A 12,012-nucleotide genomic window follows, 5' to 3' on the forward strand; every position below is an offset into this window, starting at 1 on the left:
AGCCAACACACAGGTCTGGCGGTCAAGGATATCCGACAGTACACAAAAGACTCACGCGAGAGCCGGTAGTCTCCTTGGGCCTACAACAAACAATGCATATATTCCTGGAGGTAGAGGCTTTGCTAAAAGTGTAAAGCCAAGGTGGCCTGCTTCTGAGCTATGTAGTGGCGCCGATTCAGCATTAGTGGATGTCCTTCCCATTGGAGAGGTTAAGACTGAAATCTTCTTACCATAAAGAGATTCGGAACAATGGAAATACATTACAAGCCGCACGAAGTTGCTCAGAAGCAGACCCCCTGGACTCTACAGTTTTGGCAGACTGTAAATCTATATGTAAGCTCAAATATATTGAACCTTCCTTCACATACCATGCCTCACACTCTATCTTGACTTATGTCCGCAATGTAACGAATACTTCTTTTTATACCACACCACGTAGGCGTGCCAATTCAACCCGGCGGTTCCCCTTATCACCAACACCAGCCCCGCCCAACTTAAGACTATGCTGTCAAGATGTGGCCTGGATTACCAGCGTAAGCTGGTATACCAGGGCAAGTTTACGCCAGCCGTTGCAGGGACCATGGATTAACGGCCCCATCCGGAAAAGGCAGAGTTCTCATTGCTTAAATACATGTTGTAGATTATAATAATCATCATAGCTATCCTTCATTTACGACCACTAAAAATCAACGTCTTTCGTAGCAGCGCTGATAATGATCAATGCATTGAATTGACTTCAATTCTGGCTTGACTGTTTTTTTTTTTTTGTAATACTGCTTTACAGCAGTGATACTTCGTTTTATATACGAAATGCACCTGGCATAGGGAGATAGAACTTACCATTTGAATTACCTTGTTGTGATCCATTATATTTAGTGTTAGTGAAGACAACAACGATGATGAGATGGAGCATGCAGCGAGTGGAAATTCAATTCAATTCAATTTTATTTTTCAGAAAGCTTCTGAAGGGTCACCTGGGCTAAAAGCTGTCATGTCAGCTTGACAAGGCCCAGGTGCCCGAATGTACAAGGCAAGGCATGAGGTATTAGCCTCGCTGTGTGCAGCATATGTAGAGCAATATAAAAAGTGAAAGAGCCGTAAACGAATAGTTGTGCTGTGAAAAACGCAGAGGCTAAGAGAGATGGAAGGAATGCTGGACAGATACGCAAGAAAGAGCTTACAATTTTGCCGCGTAAGAAATGTCGAATTGGTGCGATCAAATACAAAGAAATAACTCAAGAGTGCAACTTTGGACAGTGAGTGTTAGCACTAAAAAAAAAAAAAAAGCACTAGAGCAAAAAGCAACCAGCGTAGGAAGGCATTACGTGTTATGATGCACTTCAATACTTTGTCTGTGGGGAATATTTGAGCATCTTGCACTTGCATTTGCCTTGGAAGCATAAACGACACATTGCACTTTGCCGGTTTGTTGCTGGAATTGTCAGTGGAAACCGCAGGCTGTCTTCGTTTTCAAAAATTAATTACGCGCGTACGCGAGACTGTTCATCAAGCGCACATAGCTTTGGTTTAAGACGATGAAAGGAAAAACAAACGATAGATGTGCTATGTACTGCGCGTCTCTTTATCAACCGTGTGTACGCATACACCGCCAGCAAACGGAAAGGGGAGAGGAACTATTCGTCGCAAAGGCAAAAGAAAAACCAACCATGCGTTCGCTTTCGCAATAGCCGGCACTCGAGGAACGGTACAGGCAGAACACAGAGAAACGTCCTTTGCCCGCCGCCATCTTCTTCTCGGCGCCTGCCGTTACCGCTCGAGCGAAACGCGTCGGCGCGGAAGAGGTCCTCGTCCAAGGTGATGCGTGGGCCCTGCTCGCAGGATGCGCGCATCTGTCTCGGGCAAATCCCAAGTTATTACGCTGTCGGCCCTCGGATGCAAATGCGGCGCCAGCACCATTTCTCTCCCCTCCCTCCTGCCTCTTCCCGGCCCAACTCTCCAGCGGCCAAAGCGATCTCGCTTGCAGCCGGGATGACCACGGCCGCTCCCCGGGTTCCGCAACTACTTTGCACCTGGGAATAAGGCAGCGAGGAGTCACTCCATTCCCCCGCGATAGAGGTGCCGTGCTGCGACCGCGGTGCGACGAATGCCATCTGGCCGTTAGCGCTTTCACCGCATGTACAGTCAATAGCAAAATCAAAGGGAACACCCTGCCTGCCCTAAGCATAAAAAATTGTCATTTCTGCATCAAGTAGAGCTGGCGGTGGAAAGTTACCCTGACGAACAAAAACAGATACAAACTATAGGCTTTTACTTGTACTTATCGAGTAATATGTGGTTCAATGCTTGCAGTGTGCTCCCTTTCATACTGCCACAATACGTACAGATGTGAAGAGGCAAGAATAGTTTGGCTTTTATGGTTTAACGTCCAAAAGCGGCTCAGGCTATGAGAGACGCCAAGCAAGGATAGAGCAAGAAAATTAGGACTAACATGGGGACGCTGATTTCGTCAAGGATTTCTCGAAATTCAAGCAAGGAAACGCATACTAAACAGTTTGGACGTGTGAGTGAGTGAGTGAGTGAGTGAGTGAGTGAGTGAGTGAGTGAGTGAGTGAGTGAGTGAGTGAGTGAGTGAGTGAGTGAGTGAGTGAGTGAGTGAGTGAGTGAGTGAGTGAGTGAGTGAGTGAGTGAGTGAGTGAGTGAGTGAGTGAGTGAGTGAGTGAGTGAGTGAGTGAGTGAGTGAGTGAGTGAGTGAGTGAGTGAGTGAGTGAGTGAGTGGAAACATACGCAGCTAGGGCATGCAATGCTCGCACACATCTAGCAAACCACATGAAAGAGATATTGAAAGGAAATAGATGTTGAGTTAAAAGAATTCTTAGATTGATCGAGTGAGGTGGTCACTAATATGCTAGCAAATGCGAGAGTAAATACAGCAAAAGTGCTGCGCAAGTCTCTGTACTGGCCCCCTCTTATGTGGAAACAAGCGGGCCTCCCACGCGCAGACTAGATAGCCCGCGTCTCAATTCAGACTGTCGTGCGCTGGTTTAACGTATTCGCGTGCATTGCTTTTTGTGCCTGCTCTTCACTGCCTGCTTTCACGCTGTATTTGTTGTACCTAAGCCAGAGTCAGGCTCACGCATCGCCATCCTCATTAAGCTCTCTCTGCTCCCCCTGCTTCCTTTCCCCACATTTTTTTTACACCTGAGTGGAAGCATGAATCTTCTTGGTATCCCTCTACTTTCGTTTTTTTTTTTTTTTTTTTTTTTTTTTTCATCCACCGACACTGAGATCCACGCGCTGACGGTGCGCGCACACATCATCAAAAGTGGGTTGCTTCCAAGTTGTCCGGCGCTGGTTTATTTTGTTGCCGTGGTCCTGCCCATTTAGGCTTAGCTGCACACGGTGCATAATAAGGCAAGATACCCCTCACGTCCTCAACCCATGAGACCACCGCATAGTTTCGCACGTTATCCTTCATACAGTTTCACGATTATACCTCTCCCTCTCCGCTTGATCCTAAGCTGCCTGTCTGTCCGTACACATTTTCGAACTCACTTCGGGTTTTCATTATACCACGCTTTATTTTCTTGTTGCATGGAAGAACTCTCCGAAAAATGAGAGAGACATATAAACCGGGAGACGTGCGTGTGCAAAATTAATGCGAATGAGTTCGAGCGCATTTTCTCTTCATTTTGGTGTTATTTTTGACTCGGGAAAGTTGGGACTCGAGCGAACATGTTCGCGCCGTAGCAGGAAGCGTTCTTCTGCGCTAACCGTGCTAACGCACGTAATTGATGGTCCCCATTTTCTGAGAATAGAAGCTGCACCGACGCATGTATATGAGCTGTCCGTAGCGATAGGAAGGATGCAATAGGCCTGGCAAAAGCTGGAGCGGACGGCCAGCGATAGCCAACGAAGAAACCTCAGAGGGCTACAATCCGTTCTTGCAATGTATACGCGCACGCCTGCTATTGAGATTATTGTGAATGTTATAAGCTTAATTTAATCCATCTTTCTCGCAGCAATAAGCAATATTACTGGCGGTCAGGTGTCACGCGGTTCACTTTGAGCTAGCGTCTTTATGGCTCGACCTTTTTGCTAAAATTTGCCAAAAGTAACCAAGCAACGGAGTTTGTTTCTTAGTAGTGCCGTGGAGCCCTCATGACAGCTTTTGAAAGCTCTAAATCAGTGTAACTTAACGGGAGCTTCTGCGCCCTTGTGCCAATTTTATATAGACTTAATATTCCAGAAACCTGAACAGTTTCAAGTAAGCACCGGCTCTGTTGTTTCCTTCACCCTTCATCTAAATTTGTCGAAATTAGCGCTTTCGAATTGAGCATGTGATGCTAACCAGTCATAATTGCCTGTAGTAGGTCTCGGCCGCTCCCAAATCATGACAAGGTTTTCCCGCTGCAGTGCAGTGCAGAGGATGCCTCGGACTGAGCGAACTGAGTACAGTTAGAGTCTCAAATCGCAGTTGACACACGAAAACAGGCTGTGAAAGAAGACATGAGGAGAAAGTGAAAGGGCGAAGAAATAAAGAGGTGCCATAGGGAAAGAATGTATACGAAGTAAATTTGAATCATTGATGTGCGCTAAACACGCTAATCATATCAGCGACTTTTTCTTTTCAGCTCCGTCGAAACGCGGACACAGCGGCCGGCAGGTATAAGGAACTTCCACAGAAACCACTGTCCTTCAGAGTGAGAGGCCAGCGCCAATTCTTTTCATAGCGGTCGGAAGAAAGCCTACTGAAGCGTTGTACAGATGGCATGGCAACGGTATCAAGATAAAAAAAATAATAATAAAGCTTCGCTCTCGAGCAGGATTGGAACCATCGCCAACGAAAAATGAGTAATTGCGAAGCCCGAACGCTGTAATCTTATTTTGGAGATAGGTCCCATCAATTCTTGCCAGAGGTTATATATACAATCATAAATGCTGAAATTCGGCCGAGCTCATTTTACGGTCGAATCAAGGGTAGGCCATGGCATGTCCTAGAGATGAACAATGTAAAATGTCACGCATTGTCATTCATATTCAAAGTATATATAGCTTGTTGCGTTGTCATGCCTACCCATTCCCTCACTGAGTTCAGCTGAAGCTTCGTGTTTTTTCCTCACATCCGCGAAATCTCGATAGGCATGGCAGAAGTGTGGTTAGGTTTGGTTCATACTGTTTAACGTCTCAAAGCAATTCAGGCTACAAGGAACACCGCAGTGGAGGGCTCCGGAAATATAGACCACCTTGAGTTCCTAAACCAACATTGACATCGCACAGTACACGGGCGTATTGATTTTCCACTGGTCCCCACAGTCGATGTATAAGTGATAGGCTGCGCCAACACCATGCTTCCTCAAGTTCTGTTGATGGATCAAGCTAGCGTCGCTACTGCCGGGATTGTGCCTGCTATCCGCTGTTCAGCAACGTTTGGGGGGGGGGGGGGATTAAATATAGAACGAAGCAAAAGCGTGAAATTCTTCAAGCGTATTTTATCAGAATGCATGGGGATGATTGCACCAGCTAAACATCGGTTTACTTGCTAAAACTTTTAGATGACTTCCAATAGAGTTTCTATATTCGTTAATGTGGCCATTTTGTGGATGTCATTGTCAGATTCGCTGTGAATTCACTCCTTGTCATTCTGGGGGATGGTTACTCTTAAACGCTCAGTTCTTGGTCCAGCTTTCATTGCGCCGCCTTTCTTTCTCTTTTTCCTCGTCTCCTTTGATTGGTGTTCGTTTCCAAAAGTACGAAGGCGCTGCCGAACAAGAACCGTTCCTGAAATCCGAATTAAAACCAACTAGCAAAACGGCAAGCTTTTTCGGACCCTATTCCGGGAAGGTTGTCTTTGTGTCTCTGCATCATCGGCGCTCTTCTGTGAGCTACCGAGACGATGAGACGATCTAAACGACTGTCCTCTAAAACTACTTTTTTTTTTTTCTACCCAACAGAAATCAGCTCTCCACGAATCTGTATCATAGGCGTTCCGTGGCAACACATAAAAGCTTCCCTTACGCACCATGTGACCCTACATGCAGCCAATCTAGGCACGAACCGCGGGCAAACAATGAGGCCAGCGACGCGTCGCGCCTCTGTGCGGAACAGACAAGCTGCGGCGGTGTTAGGGAGGTGAGAAAAGGAGGCAGGCGTGGAAAGGAGAGAGGCCGCCGCACTTGTTCAATGGTGTATAGGCAGGCAGGCCGTCTATGGAGACGCCGGCGGCCGCTCGCGAGCTCTATTGAGACGCGAAAATGGCTCGTTAAAAACGGGACGGGAATGCGTGCGTGCCGGATGAATGCAAATCCATTTCGGACGCACAAAGGAACGGGACATTAATGCGCATGAAGGGTCACGCGAGCGCGAACGAGCTGCCGCCGCCATCGCCGAGGCCACCGAGAAGAGAAAGAGACGAAAAAGAAAACGAAGGAAATGGAAGGCGTAAAAATAAGCGGCGCTAAATTGAGGCAACAGCGAAACGGTTTTCGCTCGCAGAAAGCACGGAAGCGTACGCGTGCACTATATATTCGTTGTAGCTATGCGGGGTTCATGCAAATGATTCCCGAATAAGGAGCTCCGCGCCCCTTCCACTGTACTTTCTTCCTGCGACCCACGCGCGCTTTCCGGTTTGAAAAGGGTTAAGAAAACGGTCGGTTCACCCCTATTCACTGGTCCAATGGTTGCATTTATCGAAAGAAGGAACACGAAATAACAGAGGAGGGGGAAGCTGTGCAACATCCAGATAACTCTGCTTAGAAATGCAGGATAACATTTTGAAACGAGCGGTAACAGCGCCCAAGCTACGCACCGTTTGGTTTCGCATTATAAACAGTTTAAATTGCGCTTCGCTGAAACCATGATCAGTTAACGGACGACAAACCTCCAAAAGATATATATCTGCTGTTCGGTCGACGGTGGACCATGGACGGCAATATGATTGCAGATGAAAATACAGTCATGTGTACGAAGAGTCCAGGTTAAAATGTGTGTACGCGCTGGATTCAATCTAAAAGATATTAAAAGGAAGAACAGAAAAAGGGGAAAATAATGGCACAAAATGCTATTTCTTGCATTTGAAAGAAGAACTGCGTTTTATTACCGACATGGATCAGAAAAAAAAAAAGGAAGAAAAACAGCGCAATAAGCATAGCTTGCGTCCGTGTCGGTTTGAGGCCAACCTTGCTCTCGTCGGACAGATAATTTAACCGGCTGGCTTCCCTCGTTTCAACACGATCTTCAAAATTCTGCTAAATGTGTTTAATAAAAATAGGCTGTCGCCTATCATCGCAATGGCTCTTATGGGCAGTCGGGATAAGGAAGTCGTTCAGGCTAAGCTTATAGTTTGAGTTCACGCATCTACGGATTGTTGTTCAACAAAGTATAGCTATAATATCTACAATCTATGGCATATACACATTCTGAGTGCAGGCCGGTAGTCTGAGTGCAGATAGGTGGCTCGTAATGAGCAAGCGGCCGCAGTAAGTTCCCCACGTCAACACCTGCTTTAATATTGCTCCCGTCACCGTCAGACGGCCCTCGAAAAGTGCGCACTCTACAACAAGCTTCTAAATGGTTCGGTAGCGCCGCAGATCACGGGCGTATAGCCGAAGCAGCCCTGGACACGATACGAGCGGTCAAGGAGGAGAGGAAGTCACAAGGGAAGGAAAGGTACCGTAACTGTCGAACTGTGGCTGGACACCTGAATAGCGTCGTGGGCGATAATGTGATGACAGAGAGACAGACAGAGAGAGAGAGAGAGAGACCGAAAGAGAAAGGCATCATCGGCGATAGTGACGGTCTATATTGATTTCTGCGGATCTCATCGAATGGCGCGGGCAATGAGCCGTCACCGGGCTAAGCGCGAGCAGCGGACCGCGTATAGCGATGGGGTACCCTCGATACGAGATACGTGGCAAACGTCGCTTGCCCGCACAGTTCGTTTCCAAAATGTTTTTCCGTCGATCCTCGCCACCGGGTCATTCTCCTCGCGCGGGCCACACGTCGGCGCCACTGTCACCGCAGCGCAGGCGAGCTGTCGCCGGTGGCGGCTTAATTAGACGGCCTCTGCCGGACGCTGCCAATGCGTATGGGTAGCAGCGGCGGCTCCCTCGACTGACTCTAATTAATACTCTCAATGAATGCGGCGCAACGCGATGCCGGTCTCACTGTCATCGCTCGGCGGCGGCGCCAGGTGTCAGAAGGTTCGGTAAGGTCAGCTCCTCGGTGTGGCAGCGGCGTCAGGCGTCTGGACAGCGCCCCTGGCAAGGGACAGCTTGTCCAATCAGATATCACCAAACTGAGCACCCGCACGTGTGGAACGGTGCACTATAGCTTGCTTCAGTTTTTGAGCGTCACAATTACCTCCGAACGTAGCCCATCCAAGCCTATACACTTTACCATTATGTGAACGCGTGGCACAGACAAACACAATGTCGATAATTCAGGCGCCAAATGCGGCGTCAAGGACCTTGCACAGCTCCAGCGTGCAGCTGCTGCGGCGTGCGGAGAGGCGGATATAGTGTAGTGAGTGAATTCGCTCACGGGATGAGGCATGTACTTCGGACGCGTGTCTAAGGGGAAATTTTGAGGCGTAGAGAGTAAGAGAAAGCGTTTGCGAGTTATCGCGGTCTTTCGAGCAGTAGTTGCGACAACGGGGGTCACAGAGGTATTGATAAATGACACTGTGGAGATGAATCACAGACACACTCGTTGTCGGGTCTCCACAAATATGTTTCCCACTCCACCACTCATACAAAGTGGACCGAGACGCTCGTGAAGGACCACTGCACCAACAGTCACAAAGGAAAACCGATATGCAAGGGAGACATGTATGTGGGGCACCACTGCAGCAATTATTGTCATAGACAGCCATGGTTTATGGTAATGATTCAAACCTCAAAACTTTTCTCGCGTTACACGTTTCCAAAGTACAAGTTCGATGCCAGCTCACCTCGAGGGCGAATGATTCTCTACACTGCCTCCACGTCCTCTGCACGTCAAAGGTTGCTCCTAGGGACAAGCGCGGAAACGATATTCCATCACATTTCCTTATGTCATATACTCACATGACAATTTGACTCTGTCCGCGATTCATGGGCAGAAAAATCTCTTAGATTGAACTAGTTGCAGGGAACATTAAGCAAAGAATCGGCACATAGCATATCTGCGTGGAGGAGAAATGCTCAGAACTTCGTTGCCATAGGATTCTTCCTGTGTATATATGTATAGAAACGGTCTCTCACCCATATTAGAAAGTCAAGCTACATTGGATATCCCATTTAATTGTGGAGTAACTGTGGAATGTTATTAGCCACTCTTATGAACATGTTTATAGCAATAGTATAACGATTCAATGCGTAGCAAACTCTTTCTTTCAATGTTTGTACGACTGCCATAAAAAACCAGTGGGATTCGTTTTTGATAATAAATAACAGAAAGCTACAACGGTGATAAGGGAGGATCCACGGATATATCAGTTTTTATAGCGTAATCATAGCCACAACGGTCATGAGGGAGGATCCGCGGATATATCAGTTTTTATAGCGTAATCATAGGATATGCGAGGAAGTTGCTTTCATAAGCAAGTATGGCGGAACGAGCTTTTCCAAATGTTTATCAGCATGTAATGCTTACTATCAAAACCTGCATGTTTTCTCCGCAACAATAAAACTTCACAGTGGCTTAGCTGTAGTTAAGCCTAGGAGATTGCGAAAGCAATTGCTTCGGTGGCTTGAGAAGAAGCACGCATTCGTCGAGCCGCATCTTGAGCATGACGTCTGGCTCGACGCTCTTCACGTTGTTCCTCTGTCTCCGTAGCTAGCTGTCGCTTCCTGGCTTCACACTGGCGAGCCGCCTTCTCCCTCTGCTTCTCAGACAGCATGACGAACTGTCTTACAAGCGCTGAAATTGCATGCTTTATACAGCGCAGCCTCCCCTCCTCTACTTACCGAAGAGACAAGAGAGGCGGAGTGTCTCCAATAGAAAATGACACCACCTGTTAGACCACAGCGCACCTAGTGGGAGAAGCGCGCGAAACGCCCGGCGTGGCTACGAGCCACGCTACGCTGAAGAGCCGACTTGGTAGCCCATCTTCACCTCGCTTATGACGTCACACCACCTGTTAGACTACAGCGCAACTAGTGGGAGAAGCGCGAAACGCCCGGCGTGACTACGAGCCACGCTACACTGAAGAGCCGATTTGGTGGCCCAGCTCTCACGCTGGTATGACATCAGTAGTCACGTGGTGTAAAGCGTAACTACCGGACCACGCTACGCCGAAGATACGAAACCTAGCGTAGTATTGCTTTCGCAATACAAAAATCTACGCTCACAAGCGTATACGAAGCAGGTTATTCGATCCAGTGGCACACGGAGAGTTCGGCCGCCAAAATACTTACTAGAAGACATAGAACTTCAATGATTACTCCATGGCACTCCCAGGAAAATTACTTTGTTTTTTAGGACACAGGTGTGTTCCAGACTGGCCAGTTCTTATAAGGCGACCTAAAAGTTTCCCATCTATCCGCAGCTACCGACGTTCTCCAACGGCACGCGAAATGAACCGAGCTCTCAAAACATCAGCAGGGTAAGAATGCAGGCTAGTTGGTGTTCTGTGGTGTATACCAGCGCAAATGTCAGTTGAAAGTAGAGCGTCTGTGTGTCTACTTGTCTTCGTTGCGTATTTTGCTGTGTTGCACTGGTATACATCGTGGCAAAAGCTGCAGTCAGAATATAACTTGCGCACGCGTCAGGTATGATATCAGATAAGATAAAAATGTCATATGCTAACTGCCTTATGCCCTCTCACAGAATGATTCTCTTACTGTTCCCGAGGTAGAACGAGAAGTTTGGGTAAGTTTCTGTGCACCCGTGATCTTCTTCGTGCCTTCATGCCCTTTTCGCCGAGGCTAAATTATTAATGCGAAAGCATTAGCAGGCGATGTTTCCTCCGAAAGTGTCCGCAAAATCTGTCGCCGGAAGTTGGCCTCTTCGGATGTCATCGTCAAGTGAAGAGTTATAAGTCATGGTATAAAGAAGTGCCGTATTATCAAATAGTTATGAGTCATTAGTCATGTGATATGAAAGTGTCGAGTCATCTAATTCATGAGTCAAGAATTAAAAAAGTTGCGCTAATAGGTCACTGATTTCTTCCGCCATCATGCAACCATAAGTCAGCCTTGGGCGACAGAAGCCCATATGTGGCCATTTTATCTATCTATCTATCTATCTATCTATCTATCTATCTATCTATCTATCTATCTATCTATCTATCTATCTATCTATCTATCTATCTATCTATCTATCTATCTATCTATCTATCTATCTATCTATCTATCTATCTATCTATCTATCTATCTATCTATCTATCTATCTATCTATCTATCTATCTATCTATCTATCTATCTATCTATCTATCTATCTATCTATCTATCTATCTATCTATCTATCTATCTATCTATCTATCTATCTATCTATCTATCTATCTATCTATCTATCTATCTATCTATCTATCTATCTATCTATCTATCTATCTATCTATCTATCTATCTATCTATCTATCTATCTATCTATCTATCTATCTATCTATCTATCTATCTATCTATCTATCTATCTATCTATCTATCTATCTATCTATCTATCTATCTATCTATCTATCTATCTATCTATCTATCTATCTATCTATCTATCTATCTATCTATCTATCTATCTATCTATCTATCTATCTATCTATCTATCTATCTATCTATCTATCTATCTATCTATCTGTCTATCTATCTGTCTATCTGTCTGTCTGTCTGTCTGTCTGTCTGTCTGTCTGTCTGTCTGTCTGTCTGTCTGTCTGTCTGTCTGTCTGTCTGTCTGTCTATCTATCTATCTATCTATCTATCTATCTATCTATCTATCTATCTATCTATCTATCTATCTATCTATCTATCTATCTATCTATCTATCTATCTATCTATCTATCTATCTATTTATTTATTTATTTATTTGGCCGATGACCCGTTTCCAAAGCATTCCACCTCAGAAGAGTCGAGAATCAGGCCGGGGGAA

This window comes from Amblyomma maculatum, chromosome 1 (genome assembly GCF_055883805.1).
Source record: "Amblyomma maculatum isolate TAMU_Amacu chromosome 1, ASM5588380v1, whole genome shotgun sequence".
NCBI lineage: Eukaryota > Metazoa > Arthropoda > Arachnida > Ixodida > Ixodidae > Amblyomma > Amblyomma maculatum.